The sequence below is a fragment of the Mirounga angustirostris genome, unplaced genomic scaffold (genome assembly GCF_029215605.1).
Source record: "Mirounga angustirostris isolate CCGP_5_RB_7025 unplaced genomic scaffold, mMirAng1.0.hap1 SCAF_11, whole genome shotgun sequence".
Classification (NCBI taxonomy): domain Eukaryota; kingdom Metazoa; phylum Chordata; class Mammalia; order Carnivora; family Phocidae; genus Mirounga; species Mirounga angustirostris.
In genome coordinates this window covers 44,100,022-44,120,408 of record NW_026991719.1, presented here as the reverse complement: position 1 = coordinate 44,120,408, position 20,387 = coordinate 44,100,022, and positions in this window count along the sequence as shown.

Genomic DNA, 20,387 nt, shown 5'->3' with positions numbered 1-20,387 from the left:
GATTTTGATGGGAGTTCTCTGTGCTTTCTGGATTTGGAAATTTGTTTCCTTCCCCAAATTAGTAAAGTTTTTCAGCTATAATTTCCTCAAATAAACCTTCTGCCCCCTTATCTCGCTCTTTGTCTTCTGGGACTCCTATGATATGAATGTTATTGTGTTTCATGGAATCACAAAGTTCCCAAGTCTACTTCTGTGATCCAGGATTTTTCTTTCCTTCTATTGTTCAGCTTTATTTTCCATAATTCTGACTTCTATATCACTTATTCATTCCTCTGCTTCTTCCATCCTTGTGGTTATTGCATCTAGTCAATTTTGAATCTTGGTTATTGCATTTTTCATTTTGGCTTGATTGGTTTTAAGCTTTTATCTCTGCAGTAAGGAACTCCCTGGTGTCCTCTATGCTTTTCTCAAGCCCAGCTAGTATCTTTATGATTGATGCTTTAAATTCTGGATCAGGCATATTACTTATATCTGTTTTAATTAGATTCCTGGCTGTGGCCTTTTCTTGTTCTTTCTTTTGGGATGAATTCCTCCACCTTGGCATTTTGTCTAGGTCTCTTCTTCTGTGTGTTAGGAAAGCCTGTTACGTTTCCTGCTCCTGAGAGTAATGGCTTTATTAAGAAGATGTCATACACTGTCCAGGGCCTGACGCATCAGGAAGTGTCTCTGATGGATGCTGCATGCACTCTACTGCTGTGTTATGGCTGCTCTATCCCTAAGGTCAGTCCTCTGCGGGGTTTCTCCTTGCTTGCAGTGGGGAGCGTTTTGACCTTGGCCAGAGTTTGGTGACTCTTAACTGGGTGTGCTCTGATCTGCTTGTTAAAAGAGACCTGATGCTATTTCCACTAGAGCTAAAGCTTTGCACAACTTTATGGTCGGTAGATGTCGTGTGTGCAGGGGTTTGTGCTGGTCTTCAGGTGGAGGGGCCCGCTGTACTGGTTCTCAGGTACATTTGCCTGGGAAAATCAGGACCAGCAGAGTGCAGGGTGGTGGAGCTTGGTGTAAGAAATTTAAGCAGCCTGTGTTGGCGCTGTGCTGTTTATTGAAGTTAGTTTATGCTGAGGTGCTGGGGAGGGAAATGGCACCAGCCAGCTCCTTTGCCCCTGGAGACGGGAGTTTGCGCTTGCTGCTGTCAGGGAAGCCCTCCGAGAAGAATGAATAATTTCCCCTCATGCATTGTACGTGTTTTTCAGATTGCTGTTTTCCCACTGTGTCTGGGTTGCTTGCCTGCCTGAACCAGTGCACTGCACTTTGGGTTCTATCCCAGCCAGGTTGGCTGAGTTTTAAAACTCCAAACTTAAGGGACCTTGTGTGGCAGGGACCTGCACTCATCTTCTGCAGGAGGGTCTCTCCATGCTGGGAGTGATGCAGGTTTAACCCAGAAGGGTGGTCCCACCAGAGTGCAGGAGCATGGGGTTTGGAGCAAAGTGCACTAAAGATCCAATGTCCAGGTTATGCACACTCAGCAGGTGTCTCTGTGCCTATGCTGAGGGGTGGGGGAGGGGAAATGGCACCTGTCAGCTCCTTGGTCCCCAGAGAGGCAATGCAATGCCACCTCTCTCAGATGCACTGCAAGAAGGCAACCATCTCTCCCAGTGTGTCTCAGGTGATTCACATATTGCACCCTCTGACCCCAGGTTACCTGCTTGCCTTTTCTCTACAGGAGTACTGTGGTACACTCAGGGCTTTATGCCAGCCACTCCATGGACCTCTAAAGCTCCAGTTTTTGAGCCCTCCTGGGTGCAAATATGCAAGAAAATCAGCCCCTCCTGTTTTCCCAGTCAATGGCTTTGGGGAATTGTTTTCCTTGTGTGATCCCTTGTGCACTCTTCTCTCTCTCTTTCGCCTCTCACTGTGACCAGGGCTCTCTCCCCTTCACAGCACTTGCTATCCTTTTCTCCCCCAAACCACATTTCCACACCACCTACCTTCCACGATGTGGCCTCCTCTCTCCTTCTAGTTGGGCAATTTGATTTATTAGTCCTCAGATCGATTTCTTGGGTATTCAGAATGATTTGATATTTATCTAGCTGTGTTCAAGGGACAAGGCAAGCCTAGGGTCCTTCTACTACTGTGCCATTTTAACTCCTCTGTATTACATTGATTGACTTGTGAATGTGGAACCACACTTTGCATCACAGGAATAAATTCCACTTGATCATATTGAATGATTTTTTAAATGTATTTTTGGATATGGTTTGCTAATTATTTTTTGAGGATTTTGCATCTATGTTCATCAGAGATATCGGCCTGTAGTTTTCTTTTTTTGTAGTGTCTGTATCTTCTTTTGGTATCAGGGTGATGCTGTCTTCATAGAATGAATTTGGACATTTTCCTTCCTCTTCTATTTTTGGAGTAGTTTGAGAAAAATAGGTATTAACTCTTCTTTAAATGTTTGATAGGATTCATCTGTGAAGATGTGTGGGTCTGGAATTTTGTTTGTTGGGAGTGTTTTGATGACTGATTCAATTGCATCACTGGTAAATGGTCTGTTAAAATTATTCATTTCTTCCTGATCCAGTTTTTGGAGGTTATATGTTTCTAGGAATTTATTCATTTCCTCTAGGTTGTCCATTTTGTTGGCATATAATTTTTCATCACATTCTCTTACAAGCCTTTGTATTTCTGCAGTATTGGTTTTTATTTCTCTTTCATTTCTGATTGTTTACTTGAATCCTCTCTCTATATATATTTTTTGATGAGTCTGCCTAAATGTTTATCAATTTTGTTGATCTTTTCAAAGAACAGCTCCTGTTTTCATTGATCTGTTCTATTTTTTTTTTTAGTTTCTATATTATTTGTTTCTACTCTAATCATTATTATTTCCTTCCTTCTGCTGGCTTTGGGTCTCATTTGTTTTTCTCTTTCTCACTCCTTTAGATGTAAAGTTAGGTTGCTTATTTGAGATTTTTCTTGCTTCTGGAAGTAGGCCTGTATTGCTATAAACTTCCCTCTTAGAAGCACTTTTGCTGCATACTAAAAGTTTTGGATTGTTGTGTTTTCATTTTCATTTGTCTTTATGTATTTTTGGATTTCCTCTTTGATTTCTTCATTGACCCATTCATTGTTTAGTAGCATTTTATTTAACTTTCATGTATTTATGGTCTTTTCAGATTTTTTTTGTGTTTGGTTTCTAGTTTCATAGCATTGTTGTCAGAAATGATGTACGTATATACATCTTTCAGAACTCAGTCATTTATTCACCACTTTTAAGATTGTTGACAATTCTGGATGCCACTGTGCTGTTTTTGTCTAATGTTTTCAGTAAAACTGAATGACTTTTAAGATTGTGGCAAAACGCTCAGAACACCCAAAGAGGTTAAGTATGGCTTTTTTTCCTTCTTGAGATGTACTTATATTTCCTGCTTTGGGGGGATAGAGCAATTTGTTTGAATGCTTTCTGAGAGGGAAAAATCATTGCCATTTATAATGTCCTGCTGTCATTCAAAAACTGTCCTGAGGAGGGTCCTTTATTGAAAAAATTGTTCCTGGTAAAAAGAATGCAAATTGGAAGCTTGGAGTTGGCTTCTGAGAAAACAGATGACAGAGGGGAAGGAAAATGGGCAAGCTTCTATTCTTGAGAAATCAAGAAGTCTGATAAGGAATGGAGTATTCAGAAAGAGGGTAAAAAACCTGGGTAATTGCCAATAGGGAAGGAAATCTGGGGGTAAAATCAGAGATATTTAGAGGAAAATTTATGAAAAATTTCCAAAGAGTATGTAATGTCAATGCTCTTCCCCATCATTCCACAAAGGCCTTGATATGGCTGTGATATGCTGTATGTTTATTGCCAAATAAAACATATATATTACTACAGAAGTTTTAATATCCAAGTAGCACTAAAATTTTTGTGTGTGTCACCAGGTTTCTGTGTTCCACACTTTTGGAAGCTCTTATTTTCAGGAAAAAGGGCTTTGAAGTTAGACAGGACTGGATTAGAAAGTTACACATGAAGGTGGTGAAACAGGTGAACAGTTAACAATCTTGTGTATAATAAGCCATTTTGCATTTCACAGCCTAAAATAATCCCTCAGTCCTGGATTATAGTATCCTTTACATATAGTTGCTGAATAGTACATGCCATTCCATGAAGAACATTTCCACTGTGCCTGTGTTAGCCACATATCAGTGTGGTGGGAAATACGCCAAGATACCTGGGAACCTCAGGCTATACATGGGGAATATAAGGCTGGGGGCAAAATCATTGATATTTCTATCTTATCTTTTTTGTCCACACACCTAAGTCCTGGACCGATTGTACATTTAGGAGCTTTGTGCTATGAGGGCTTATAATAATGGACTGTAAATGATTCATATTTACACTCACTGGACCATTGCAGACCGTATCAGTAGTGGAGTAGCGACCTCCAGTGGATATTGGAGGAAATTGTACAATCTTGGATTGTTTGGGAAGCCAGCATTTTTGGCTGGCTCATTTTACCATGTCTGGAAGGATTCCCTGAAGTCAGCATACAGTTGATGTCTGTCTCCAGAGGGTCAAAGAAATGAGCCTTCTGATATCAAAAGATACTTCACTTAGCATGCTTTGCTCTGCAACAAGAGTTTCAGGCATCAAGTCTAGGCACAATGGCATCCAGCAGAAAAAGAAGACAGCCCTCTCCCATACTTCTCTTTTGAGAAGCAAGAAAATCATTCCCAGAAATCTCCTGTCCCCAATTCTATTTCCAATTATATTTTCCTGAGCCTTAAAAAGATCTTTGTCCATTTGGGATATTGGTGATTGGCTTCCATCATCTTCCACCCACTAAATATCCAGCTTCTTTATTTGTGCCCTTTCGGACAACTCTAATCTGTGTTGGATGATGAGGAGACGATGGGGACAAAGTTTTTGTATACATTAAAAGGATCATCCACCACGACCAAATGAGACTTATATTTATATTTGCATCCCGGGGATAAATCTCATTTGGTCGTGGTGGATGATCCTTTTAATGTATTGTTGGATCCTATTAGCTAGGATATTGTTGAGGATTTTGGAATCCATATTCATCAGGGATATCGGTCTGAAATTCTCCTTTTTGATGGGGTCTTTGCCTGCTTTGGGGATTAAGGTAATGCTGGCCTCATACAATGAGTCTGGAAGCTTTCCTTCTGTTTCTATTTCCTGAAACAGCTTCAGGAGAATAGGTATTATTTCTTCTTTGAATGTTTGGTAGAATTCCCCAGGGAATCCATCAGGCCCTGGACTCTTGTTTTTTGGGAGGTTTTTGATCACTGCTTCAATCTTGTTACTGGTTATTGGTCTATCCAGGTTGTCAATTTCTTCCTGTTTCAGTCTTGGCAGCTTATAGGTTTCTGGAAGGCATCCATTTCATCCAGGTTGCTCAGTTTATTGGCATATAGTTGTTGATAATAATTTCTAGTAATTGTTTCTATGTCCTTGGTTAGTCGTGATCTCTCCCCTTTCATTCATTATTTTATTAATTTGGGTCCTTTCCCTTTTCTTTTGGATAAATCTGGCCAGTGGTTTATCAATCTTATTAATTCTTTCAAAGAACCAGCTTCTAGTTTCATTGATCTGATCTACTGTGTTTCTGGTTTCTAATTCATTCATCTCAGCTCTAATCTTAATTATTTCTCTTCTAATACGTGGCTTAGGCATCATTTGTTGCTTTTTCTCTAGTTCTTTAAGGTGTAGAGTTAGTTGGTGAATTCAGGATTTTTCTATTTTTTTTGAGTGAGGCTTGGATGGCTATGTATTTCCCCCTTAGGACCACCTTTGCAGTATCCCATAGGTTTTTGGACCGATGTGTTTTCGTTCCCATTGGTTTCCATGAATTGTTTAAGTTCTTCTTTGATTTCCTGGTTGACCCAAACATTCTTGAGCAGAGTGGTCTTTAGCTTCCAAGTGTTTGAATTTCTGCCAAATTTTTCCTTGTGATTGAGTTCCAGTTTTAAAGCATTATGGTCTGAGAATATGCAGGGAATAATCTCAATCTTTTGGTATCGGTTGAGACCTGATTTGTGACCCAGTATGTGGTCTATTCTGGAGAAAGTTCCACGTGCGCTTGAGAAGAATGAGTATTCTGTTGTTTTAGGATGGAATGTTGTGTATGTATCTATGAGGTCCATCTGGTCCAGCGTGTTATTCAAAGCTCTTGTTTCTTTGTTGATTTTCTGCTTAGATGATCTGTCTATTGCTGAGAGTGGAGTATTGAGGTCTCCTACAATTAATGTATTGTTATCAATATGACTCTTTATTTTGGTTTAACAGCTGGCTTATGTAGATGGCTGCTCCCAAGTTGGGGGTGTAGATATTTACAATTGTTGTATCTTCTTGTTGGATAGACCCTTTAAGAATGATATAGTGTCCTTCTGTGTCTCTAACTACAGTCCTTAGTTTAAAATCTAATTCGTCTGATATAAGAATTGCTACCACAGCTTTCTTTTGAGGTCCGTTGGCATGGAAGATGGATCTCCATCCCTTCAGTTTCAGTCTCCATGTATCTTTAGGTTCAAAATCAGTCTCTTGTAGACAGCATATGGATGGGTCCTGTCTTTTTATCCAATCTGCAACCCTGTGCTGTTTTATGGGAGCGTTTAGGCCGTTCAGGTTGAGAGTGATTATTGAAAGATACGAATTAATTGTCATCATGTTGCCTGTGAAGACCTTGCTTTTATATATTGTCCCTGTAAATTTCTGTTGTATATCACTCTTGGGATCTTTCTCCTTTTATAGAACCCCCCTTAATATTTCTTGCAGGGTCAGCTTAGTGGTCACATATTCTTTCAGCTTCTGCCGGTCTTGGAAGCTCTGCATCTCTCCATCCATTCTAACTGACAGCCTTGCTGGATAAAGTATTCTTGGCTGCATGTTCTTCTCATTTAGTACCCTGAATATGTCTTGCCAGGCCTTTCTGGCTTGCCAGGTCTCTGTGGATAGGTCTGACATTATTCTGATGTTCCTCCCTCTGTACGTAAGGAATCTTTTCCCCTAACTGCCCTTAAGATGGTTTCCTTGGTTCTAAGATTTGCAAGTTTTACTATTACATGCCAGGGTGTTGGCCTGTTTTCCTTGATCTTGGGAGGGGTCGTCTCTGCCTCTAGGATGCGAATGTTTGTTTTATTCCCCAGATTAGGGAAGTTCTCAGCTACAATTTGCTCAAATATATCTTCTAGTCCTCTCTCTCTCTCCACCCCATCTGGGATTCCAATGATTCTGACATTGGAACGTTTCATGGTGTCACTTATTTCTCTGATTCTATTTTCATGGATTCTGAGTTGTTTTTCCCTGGCCTCCTCTTTTCCCTTTTTATCTTTTAAATTGTCTTCCAGGTCACTAATTCGTTCTTCTGCCTCACTTACCCTAGTTTTTAGATTATCTAGATTAGATTGGATCTCATTGATAGCATTTTTAAGTTCTGCCAATTCAGCTTTCATTTCTGCCCTTAGAGACTCCATGTTGCCATTAACTGATTTCTCCATTCTAGCTATTGTCTTCACAATTGCTAGCCTGAATTCCATCTCCGACATCTTGGTTATATCTGAATCCATTTGTAAATCTGTGACATAAATCATAATCTCTGAGTCTTTCCTATTTTGGGGGTTCCTCCTCCTAGGCATTCTGTTGAGGGGTGGTTGAGGGAATGTATAGAGTCCAAATTATTGACCACAACCCAAGCAAGATGCACCTGTTTTCTAGGGACCTTAGGGCTGCTGGCCTCTTGTTTTCCCAGCCTGTCTTCTGGGGGAGGGGCCTGCCACACTGTTACTCAGGGAACCCTGTTTGGGCAGAGTTGCCCTGCCCCCTGTGGCGGGGGATGGGCTCGTGGGAACTGCTTTTTGGGGGCTTTTGTTCTCTGGCAGCTTTCCGCATCTCTTCCGAGAGTCAGAGCAGAAGAGACCAATTCCAACCCTCTGCCTCAGAGCAGAGAGATCGCAGTCTGTTCTTCAGTGAGCTCTCCAAGCCATAGTCTCTCCATTTCTGTCTGTGCTGCTATAAACTGCAGCGTCCTGGGTTGTGTACCCCTCAGCAGAGCTCCCAGTCCTCTCCTCCAGTTTGGGGAACAAGGGCACGTCTCTGCCCTTTGTGCTTCTAAAACTGCCAGCTGCCCCCAGTTTGCATGTGGGACCTCGCCCCTCGGGGTTTCAGTCCCGGAAGCTGCGCTAAAGTCCTTTCCCCGCCACTATTGGTCTGCAAGTCTGTGCCCAGTGCGGGAGGCTCTCGCTCACCAGCGGGGTAGGATGCCCAAGGCCAGGCTCACTCCCACTGTCGTTTATCTGCTGCTATCTGCCCGTGGAATCACGGCTCCCCGCTTCCTACCTCGGAACCAACCGCCTGTGATATTCTCTTTGTAGAGATCCAGATCGTCTTACATCTCAGGCTGATTTCGTGGGTGTTCAGAGTGGTCTGGCAGATATCCAGCTCAATTCCCGGACAGTTGGAATAGGGTCCCCTACTCCTCCGCCATCTTTTTTTCTCTCCCTGTTGAGGGTTTTTATCATGAATGGATGTTGTGGTTTGTCAAATGCTTTTTCTGTGTCTATTGAAATGATCATATGGAGCTTATCTTTTCTTTCATTGATGTAATGTATTACATTGATTGATTTGCAAATATTGAACCACCTGGCAACCCAGGAATAAATGGCACTTGATTGTGGTGAATGATTTTTTTTTATGTATTGTTGGATTTGGTTTGCTATTATCGAGAATTTTTGCATCTATGTTCATCAGGGTAATTGGCTTGTAGTTCTGTTTTTTAGTGGAGTCTTTATCTGCTTTTGATATCAGGTAATGCTGGCCTCATAGAATGAATTTGGAAGTTTTCCTTCCTTTTCCATTTTTTTTGAATAGTTTGAGAATAGGTATTAACTCTTCTTTAAATGTTTGGTAGAGGGTGCCTGGGTGGCTCAGTCATTAAGCGTCTGCCTGTGGCTCAGGTCATGATCCCGGGTCCTGGGATCGAGCCCCGCATCAGGCTCCCTGCTCTGTGGGAAGCCTGCCTCTTCCTCTCCCACTCCCCCTGCTTGTGTTCCCTCTCTCACTGTCTCTCTCTCTCTTTCAAAATAAATAAATAAATAAAATCTGAAATAAAATCATGAAAGAAATTGAGGAAGACACAAAGAAATGGAAAAACGTTCCATGTTCATGGATTGGAAGAACAAATATTGTGAAAATGTCTATGCTACCTAGAGCAATCTACACATTTAATGCAATCCCTGTCAAAATACCATTAACTTTTTTCAAAGAAATGGAAGAAATAATCCTAAAATTTATATGGAACCAGAAAAGACCCCGAATAGCCAGAGGAATGTTGAAAAAGAAAAGCGAAGCTGGTGGCATCACAATTCTGGATTTCAAGCTCTATTACAAAGCTGTCATCATTAAGACAGTATGGTGTCCCAGAGCCTCTGCCTGTCAGCATACATTATCCTACTGGTAAGTAAATGATCTTCTCTACTAGTCTTGTTTGGTATCCCTACTTTCTAATGCTTTGGGGAAAGCTTCAGGGGGTGAATTATATCAGACTGTAGCTACAGCTGTTATGCTTGCACTATGTACCAGACTCTGTGCTAGATGTGCCACCAAATTCTGCCACTATCCTAACAGACTTGGAATGTAGCTCATATGATGCCTATTCAATAAGAGCTATGACTCAGAAAGGTCAGATAACTATGAATTAAAGTGTGCCACTCAGAACCTGGTCAGCCTATGGTTTTCTGTGCTACATGTTATAAATCATTGCTCAAATGTTAATTTTTAAATTTGTCTTCAGGAAAGGCCCACACAGGAATATTCTGGTAAGAATGGTAGTTACTGCTCATATAGAGTAGATTCAATTCAGAAGCTAGTTAAAGACAGTAGTAATGATCTTGTTTTATTATTACACAGAAAACAGTTATTTTTGTCATTATCATTACTCTAAACAAACATTTTTTGAGCACCTGTGAGCCAAGCACACTGTTAGGCAGTTTCCCATTTTGTTATCCCTGTAAGTCTTCAGAGAATTTATTCAGTGCAGTTATTCTCATTCCCAGTTGACAATGAGGGAATTTTAATGCTGAGTATTTAATGGCTTGCCCCATTTTAGTAGTATGCTGAAACTGGCTCACACCGGCTCTTAAGAAGCGATCCTATGCATCTTTTCCTTGAAATTTGTGATGGTAGAGTATTTTCACCACACAAATCAGAAAACTCTACAAAGTATGCACTCCCAGATCTCTCCTTCCTCTCTTGATTTTCAAACATTTACCAGCATACAACTGATCAAGTAAAATTCCAAGTCTAGTTTTTCCAGCTGCTAACTATATGACCCTGGGTTAGTTGCTTATCCTCTCTGAGCTTCACTTTCCTAATATTTAAAATCAATAATTCTCTGTATTGCCTATGTTGTTTTGTGGATTTAAATTTTTATTCTCTTGGATTTTGGGGTGGATCAAGCCAGTTCCTGAAATACAGCTAACACCCCTATAAATCATAGCTATTTTTCAATCTTCTCTAGAAAAATCTGTTCTAAAATAGACATTGTGCATTCAGAGGGTATGGAATAGTAAAATCACAGTAAGAGACTATTGTAGAGGAGAAGCTCTTGAAGCACTCATTTGACAAGTATTTGTCAGAACCATTTTCTTTAAAATGCATATTAATGGCTTTCCACCCCCTGTGGAAACAAGGGGTTGCTATTCAATAAATATAAAATTTCACTTAATACAAGATGAATAAGTTCTGGAGATTTGCTATACAATGTGGTACCTACAGTTAACAATACTGTACGGTATATTTGAATATTGTTAATGGGGTAAATCTCATCCTAAGTGTTCCTACCACAATAGAAAAAGAAAAAAAAAAAGAGAAAGAAATGTGGATTATAGTAATGTTTGCATAACTCTGTAAATTTAAATTGATTAAAATTCATTGCATTTTATGGTATGTAAATGATACCTCGATAAAGCTGTTTTTTAAAAAAATGCATATTAATGGTATGCCACTTGCTAACCTCCTCCTTCCTGAGTTGGTCCAGGAATAGCCAAAGAAGTCCCCTTTTTCATAAAATTTTAGAATGACTGCAGAGCTGTCTGATTGTTCTGAATTAGAACATAATAAAATCAATTATTATCTTACAGAAATGATTAATAATTGCAGACAAAATATTCCTGAAAGTATAGATTACAGTTTTATTTACCATAGCATTTTGAACTGTTTTCAATGAGAGAGTTGGTCTGACCAATATGGTTTTCTATAATTCTAGAAATGTAACTCTGTGATCTAAATTTTATTTTTTTAAGATTTTACTTATTAGAGAGAGAGAGCACAAGCAGGTGGAGAGGCAGAGGGAGAGAGAAAGGGAGAAGCAGACCCCTGCTGATCAGGGAGCCTGACATGGGACTTGATCCCAGTACTCTGGGATCATGACCTGAGCCAAAGACAGATGCTTAACCGACTAAGCCACCCAGGCACCCCAGTGATCTAAATTTTAATTACTGTGTCACATACTACAGGTTGTTTAAAATAGCAAAAATTTGATAATTTTTCTTTTCTTTTGAAATTTCTCTTATTTTATATAAGTCTTATGTATTCACTTTAGGATTAGAAAATAAATGTTTTATTTTTTACTTTTTTGCTTTTTAAGTTTTTATTTTAATTCCAGTTAGTTAACATACAGTGTTATATTAGTTTCAGGAGTGCACATGTCTGTGATGAGCAAAGGTGATATATGGAATTGCTGAATCATTATAAATGTTCTTTTTTAAATAAATAAATTCATAAGTATTTATTAAGCATCTCTGATATATGTAGATATGTTTAAACAGAATAAGTAGGATGTATACACACAGTGACATATACACACATATACACTGACACAAACTGAATTCTATTAGATGTTTTGCTGCCAAAGGAGTTTTATTAAAATCTTTGTAGTGAAGGAACTTACTGCAGCATTCATGATAACTATAAAAATTGAAAACAAAAAGTGCCTAAGAATTGGAGACCTTTATATTTCTTGACCTGGGTGGTTACATTTGTATTTATTTGCATTAATTCATTTTTTTGTACACTTTTTATGATGTAGGAAAGATGTTGGAGTTCAGAGCCAATAGCCAAGAAAGAATTCTTGAGACGTCTTTGGAGCAAAAAAGTGGTTTTATGAGGACAAGACCCTGGGCAGAAAAAGCTACACTGGGGTCATGAGGAATAGCTGATTATATACTTTCAAGTTGGGAGGGGGTTAGGGATTGCATTAAGTCTCTAAGGTATTTTGGAAGCCAGGTTTCCAGGACCTTGAGGGGGTTAGCTATTGTCAGGAAAAGGTCATTTATTACTGTCTAATAAAACCTTAGTCATGAGACCCTTCAGATGTATATCAGTGGGTCATATGCTTGAGGAATGATTGCCAACATATATCTTGGGGGGTAGAGATAAAGGAAGTTTCCAAAGGAATTTTTATATGTTAAAATAGACTTGCAGGATCCTGGGTGGGGATAATATTAAGCTAAGATTGCCTTTTGCCCTTAGCAAAGCATTAACATCGAGGCAGCTGAATTCCTAGAGGAATGTCACTGTGCCTGTTTCAAGGACTTGTCAGTGGGCTGTAAGTAGTAAGGAAATTTAATTTTTCTTTTTGCCTGTTTCCCACATCACTTATGTGTGTTATCCCCCACTACAAAGAAGAAAGAAAACCAGGAAGAACTAAATTAAATTAACATTGTTCATATCTGGAGGTGGAAAGAGGGAGACTTTTTCCTTTTTAAATTTATTTTGAAGTTTTTCTCTAATTTCATGTGTTTATTTCATAAGGTGAATATAATTCTCTCTGTGTGAAGAATGAATTGATCCCTCATCTAGAGGGAGAAGAGTTCTCATCTAGACGGAGAAGAGTTCTGTCTTGTTTGTTTGCCTTCCTGAAAAAAACTTTGACCATAGCAAGAGCATTACTGACAATATAAAAAGCCACACTGAGAAAAGCTGGATGTTCATCTTTGCTTTGTCTTCCAATTTTGTCCAGATTGAGTGGTGCCATTCTGAACTATACTTTGCCCACCACAATCTGTTTCATGAAAGTTCTGATTACATAATTTTTTAAGTATTTTTTAAGTTTTTATTTAAATTCCAGTTAGCTAACATACAATGTAATATTAATTTCAGGTGTACAATATAGTGATTCAACACTTCCATACAACACCCAGTGCTCATCACAAGTACACTCCTTAATCCAGTTCACCCATTTAACCCACCCTCCCCCACCCACCTCCCCTCTGGTAACCATCAGTTTGTTTTCTACAGTTAAGAGTCTGTTTCTTGGTTTGAAATATATAAACTACCAAAATGAAAGGGGAAGAAATAGAAAACTTGAACAGACAGATAAACAGCAAAGAAATTGAATCAGTAATAAAAAAAAAACTCCCAACAAACAAAAGCCCAGGATCACATAGCTTCACAGGGGAATTCTACCAAATATTTAAAGAAGAGTTAATATCTATTCTTTTCAAACTATTCCAAAAAATAGAAATGGAAGGAAAACTTCCAAAATCATTCTATGAGGCCAGTATCCCTAATATCAAAACCCTGATATCAAAACCAGATAAAGACCCTACTAAAAAAGAGAACTACAGGTCAATATCCCTGATGAACATGGATGCAAAAATTCTCAATAAAATGCTAACAAACATATAAACAATATAAATTGTAAAAACAATAAAATCCAACAATACATTTAAAAAATCATTCACCACAATCAAGTGGGATTTATTCCTGGGCTGCAAGAGTATTTCAATATTCACAAATTAATCAACATGATACACTACATAATAAAAGAAAAGATAAGGGGCGCCTGGGTGGCTCAGACGGTTAAGCGTCTGCCTTCGGCTCAGGTCATGATCCCAGGGTCCTGGGATCGAGTCCCACATCGGGCTCCCTGCTCCTTGGGAGCCTGCTTCTCTCTCTCTCTCTGTCTCTCATGAATAAATAAATAAAATCTTTAAAAAAAAAAAAAGAAAAGAACCATATGATCTTTTCTGATACAGAAAAAGCATTTGACAAAGTACAGTATTCATTCATGATAAAAACCCTCAACAAAATTGGTTTAGAGGGAACATACCTCAACATAATAAAGGCCATATATGAAAAACCCACAGCTAATACCAACCTCAATGGGGGGGGAATGAAAGCTTTTCCTTTATGGTCAGGAAAAAGACAGAAATGACCACTCTCACCACTGTTATTTAATATAGTATTGGAAGTCGCAGCCTGAGCAATCAGACAACAACAACAACAACAACAACAACAACAACAACAAAATAAAAGGCATCCAAATCAGCAAAGAAATAAAACTTTCACTATTTGCAGATGACATGATACTCTGTATAGAAAACCTGAAAGACTCCACCAAAAACTGCTATAACTAATACACAAATTCAGTAAAGTCACAGGATACAAAATCAATGTACAGAAATCTGTTGCATTTCTATATGCCAATAATGAAGCAGCAGAAAGAGAGATGAAGTAATCAATCCCATTTACAATTGCACCAAAACCCATAAGATACTTAGGAATAAACCTACTCTGAAAACTATAAAGTATTTTTAAAATTTGATTTTATCATCATAAGAACACTTAATGAGATCTACCCTCTGAACAAAATTTTAAGGGTATAATGCATTATTGTTGACTATAAGTAGAATGTTGCACATCAAATCTTTAGTTTATTCATCTTACTTAACTGAAACTTTATGCCTGTTGATTAATAACTCCCCTGTTTTCCTTCCCCTTAGCCCCAGCAACTGTCATTCCAGTCTTTGATTCTATGAATTTGACTACTTTAGATATTTCATGTAAGTGGAATCTTGCAGTATTTGTCTTTCTATGACTCGCTTATTTCACTTAGCATAAAGTCCTCAAGTTTTCTCCATGTTGTCGCATATTGCAGAATTTTCTTTTGAGATCTATCATATTTTCTTTATTCATTTATCTGTGGATGGACATGTATGTTGTTTTCATACTTGGCCATTGTGAAAAGTGCTGTAATGAACAGAAGAGTGCTAATATGTCTTTGAGATCCGGTTTCAATACTTTTGGATAAATAGTCAGAAGTAGGATTACTGGATCATATGACAGTTTAATTTTTAATTTTTTGTGGAGCCTCCATATTATTTTCCAAAGTGGCTTTTTCTTCTTTTCTACAAATAATTTTATGTTCTTTTTTTATGCCTCTAAAATATTGATTTATCTTTTTAATAACTAAGAGTAAGAAAGTACAACAAAAGCAAAAATTTAGAAATAAAACAATGTGTGTAGCTTCCCATATTCATATATTTTATAGATCACATATAAGGTTTAGCCTTAAAGGAGGACTTAAGCATAATAGTAAGTATTGTTATAAGTTTAAAATAGTATAGAATAATCTTTGATTAAATTGTTGGTGGTAGGCAATGACGATGTTGTATTTCTCTCAAATCCTATAGTGGTACCCAAGGAATATGTTTCCCTGATAAAACCTTCTGACTTTGCACTCTGTGGATTTCAAAAAATAGAGTGTGTTACCAAGACAAAACATTATTTGCACACATGTGAGCACACTTGGATGTGTGTTAAATATGTTTTATATATGCAAATACACATAGAGTTATCTACAAAGTGTATTAGAATTTTTAAAAAGGTAACAGAAACTAGAGCCGCTAATATTATAAGCTTAATTAGCTGTGGCAAACTCTTGGCTAATATATCTGTTCTCCACAAGATCCTGGCAGTAGATAAGAGCACCCACATTTCATAGCCCTGAGGCTCAGTGATGTAAAGTGACTTGTCCTCAATTACATACCATAATCTCATTAAATCCAAAGACTGTCCTGGCTCTGACACATGTTCCAATCTCTAGTCAGCCTTTTCCTAGGATCTCTGACTCCTCCAGAATATTCTAGTACAAAGATAATTATGGAAAGTGACCATTTACTGGCCTTAAACATCACTCTGCTCTGAGTTTGACTGAAGAATATTTGCAGGGACACAGGCTCTTTCTGTGGCCCACCCAGTCACATAGATTGCTTCAGTTTCATCGGGTTTGTGATCTGTAGCCTAGACCATCTAAGGAACTTGGATATGTCCCGGATCAGTTCTGTGGGTGCTCTAGGGTCTGTTCCAGGGAACCACACTGCTGTCTGCCAAGGAGGTAGAAAGGCCTTCATCAAATACACATGTCTACTCTAAAATCCAAAACATTTTTCTTTGAGGAACAAATGACCAGGGGTAAATTCCTGTGCCCTGCTATTTGCAATCCGTGTGAACCTAAGCAAGACATTTCACTGTTGGGAGGAAAATTTTTTCCTCTAACTTAGGTTCAAATGGTCAAGGCCTGTAAATTAACTGACAATAAATAGATTAACAAGAGAAAATACATGCATAAGCGGGAACACCCAATAATAAGTAACTCAATGAATAGCCAGAAAGGTATATATACCAACTTAAAAGGGAGAGAGGTTAGGACTTTAATGGGAAAATTATGGAAGGTTCTATCGGGTTTTTTGATGCTAATGATAATGGTAGTCTATCTCCTTCTAGGCTCAAAATTTCCGTGTGTGTGTGTGTGTGTGTGTGTGTGTTGTGTATCTGGAGAGGGGGTTATGAAAGTTGAATTCACACTTTCTGGTACTAAGGGTCAGTCTTCTTTTAATCAGGAAACTTCCTGGGAGGGACAGGTCAATAGCAGTTGTATTTTTGGTAGGTTCTGCTTAAATTTAAGTAACGTTTCTTTATATGGCTGCTCTCTGTTCAGATGTTTTCAATTTAAAATCATCTTTATACCACTTTGGTGGGTTGCTAATTCCTTCATAGCCATTCTGAACCTATTTCCTCATCTGTCATGTGGGGGGGGACATTGCTTTGCAGATTGGATCTGAAAATTTCATGGAGCAATATACATAAAATACCTGACATGGTGGAGGGAGGGTGCCAATAAATGATATAGTTCCTTTCCCTCTTCCTCTTACTGCATATTCTATCCCTTGGCTTTGATTACCAGCCCCAGACCCATTATTCCTTGAATCCTGTCTGGCCTTAAATCATTGCTGCCTCAAGTCTCCTTGATCTAGCTACTCAGCTTCTGAAAACACAAGGAAGATTTTGTGAACTCACAAGCAAAATTCCTGCTCACAGCTTCAACTTGGAAAGCAATTTCCTCCTTACACATTTCACCATAATTTACCTCATCTTTCTAGTTAAGACTCAAGGACATTTAGTGGGTGCCTATCATTAGCTGAGCTCTGTACCCTCCTTTATCTCCTACAGTTCCTGCAGCCAATATCTTACTGTCCCTGCCTCCCTCCACAGAAGCTTCTAGATGTTCCAGACTCCATCTCCTCCCTCAGTCCTTTGTACAAGGAGGACAATTTCCTTCTCTCCTTCAGTCCTTTATCTGCACTCTCACACCCAGAAACTAGATCACAAAGAGCTCTCCTCGGATGGTCACTCCTTAATAGTTCTCAGGAAGGTATAAATAACAATTGCTTTATGTTCTCAGAAAGACTTAAAAATATCCATTTTCCTCTGTTCTAGCAGGTCTCAGTGTTAGATGTACAGGCAGTGAGCCAGAGGATCTGGGGAGTGGCCTGTGGGATGAGAAACTGCTGAAAGTATGAAGAGATGGCCTGAAAACCAGAGGGCTGGATCAGTGAGAAAAGAGGGAAAGGAATCAGGAGGAAGCACTTAGGAATAATTTGGAGCTGCCTACAGTCCACTCCAACTGGGCTTTAGCAACCAAAAAACTTGAGTCAGAATTTTTGTTCTCCCCTATGTGTCTTTTTGTCTTTGTGTGACCCTGGACTATTTCCTAACTTCCCTGGGTCTTAATCTCAACTGTGGTAATTGGAAGAATATTTTTTAGAAGAGCTATTATGATGATTGAAAGAGAGAAGATATGTAAAGTAGTTAATATAATGCATATCACCAGCTTCCTATTACTTGTACTGAATCTTAATTTCATTTAAAAATATTTCATAACATTATATTGTGTTCTTAGTTTTTAATCTTAGAGCTATGATTCATTTTAAAAGATAATTTTTTCTTTCAAAAAATAAAAACATGTTAAGTTAAAGTACAGATTGTGCACAGATAAAGCAAAAACCAAAAGAGTGACACTAGAATGATTGAGATCAAGGAAAAGCTGCAGTAAATTCTTACATGTACTATAAATACTAGTTACTGTGTGGAATGCCAAAGATAATGAGTCAGATATTTTTGCTTTCAAAAACTCACATCTTATTAGAAGGGTTTGCTTGGTACCTATACACAAAAGCAAAATATGTGGTGCCTACATCAGTAATATCTTTGGTACTTATGTCCACATTGGGCAAATGATTTTCTTATCAATGTTATACAATAATTAATTCAAAATTTAGTAGTGCTTAACAGGATTTAGACAGTGAACTGGATGCTGAATTTACAAAAAACAATGAAATAGGGTCCTTCCTTTCAAAGGTCTCACAGTCCAGGTGGGGAAACACATTCATTCAATGAATATTGACTGACTGAATACCATGTGTCAGGGACAGTTCTATAATTAATACCACCCAGCTAGCTAGTAGTAGAGTCAGTCTTTAATTCTGGGTCTCTTGACTCCAACCTGCAATATGTTTTCATTTCTGGCTACCAAAACATGTCCCATAGCTCTTTTGGCTCTACTTAAAATCTGTTAAAGTCTCTAAAAAACCTTTTTCTGGTACTTCCTCACGGGGGAAACCTGGAGGTGAAAGCTCTGTCTAGCTGTGAGTGGTTCAAGGCTCTGAGCCAAGCCTTTCATCTTCCCTTTCTCAGATGACAACTGTTTCTGAGGAACTGATCTCTTTAGCACTGGACCCCACTGAAATGGCAGAAACAGAGGTAACTTCAGCTTCATAACCCTTTATACTGGGTAAAACATCTGTCTTCCACAGAAGGGCCCAATATTGTGGCTCTCACTTCCCAAGTTCTCTGCTCCTTCTTAACACACACAAAAGTCAGGATATGTACAAATGACCTGTTGGTTTTAGCACATTACTTATCTGAGTTTTGACTGAGAGTGACCTGGACCTTGATGGGGATGCTAAGGCTTGCTGTGTGTCTGGATTTTCAAAATGTGAATCCTTTTGAGGATAACTGTCTCATTGGGAATTACACATGCCACTACAAATGAAATAAGTAAAGTGTTGCCATAATAAGCAGAAAAATGATCACCTTAGTGGCAAGCATACTTAAGTGTAAAGTCCCATCTCCAGCACTCACTAGCTATTTACCCTCTCAGTATCATGGATACCTACACAAAACCCCATTGAGAAAAAAATTATATATATTATACATAATATATATTATATATAGTGATATATAATATATAATAAAATTATATATATAATAGTATAATGCACATCACTGGCTTACTATTACTTATACTGAAACTTAATTTCATTTAAAAATATTTTATAACATTATTTTGTATTTTTAGTTCTTAACCTTAGAGTTATATTTCATTTTAAAAGATAAATTTTATTTCAAAGGATGAACACACACATATATATATGTGTGTGTGTGTGTGTGTGTGTGTGTAAATTTGCATGGCACAGAATAGATAAGAAAGGTTATGACTGACATCTTGGCTTTTTCCACAGTTTGGCTATTGTGGACATTGCTGCTATAAACATCAGGGTGCACGTACCCCTTCAGATCCCCACATTTGTATCTTTGGGGTAAATACCCAGTAGTGCAATTGCTGGATCGTATGGTAGCTATGGGTATTGAAGAGGGCACGTTCTGCATGGAGCACTGGGTGTTGTGCACAGGCAGTGAATCATAGAACACTACATCTAAAACTAATGATGTAATGTATGGGGATTAACATAACAATAAAAAATTTTTAAAAAGATGGGCGCCTGGGTGGCTCAGTTGGTTAAGTGACTGCCTTCGGCTCAGGTCATGATCCTGGAGTCCCGGGATCAAGTCCCGCATCTGGCTCCCTGCTCCGCAGGGAGCCTGCTTCTCCCTCTGACCCTCCGCCCTCTCATGTGCTCTCTGTCTCTCTCATTCTCTCTGTCTCAAATAAATAAATAAAATCTTTAAAAAAAATTAAAAGAAAGGTCATGATTTATTTGTTTATATTTCTCCCCACTCTCCTCTGAACATCTTGAAGACAGGATTTCTATATGATTCATCTCTGTGTCCTCCATACCTAGCACAGTACCTAACATATACTTGGTGTCAGTGTACTCTAGTTGATCAAATACATTCTTGTTCTCTTCCTCTGCAAGGTGATGTGATTCCATTTGGAAGTTCTTTTCACAGCTTATACCCAACAGATCTATGGAAACTACTAGCATGCCTACAGAGAATTCATGTTTTCCTATATTACAATTTTTCACTTGCTTATTTATTTATTTATTTATTTATTTATTTATTTATTTATTTATTT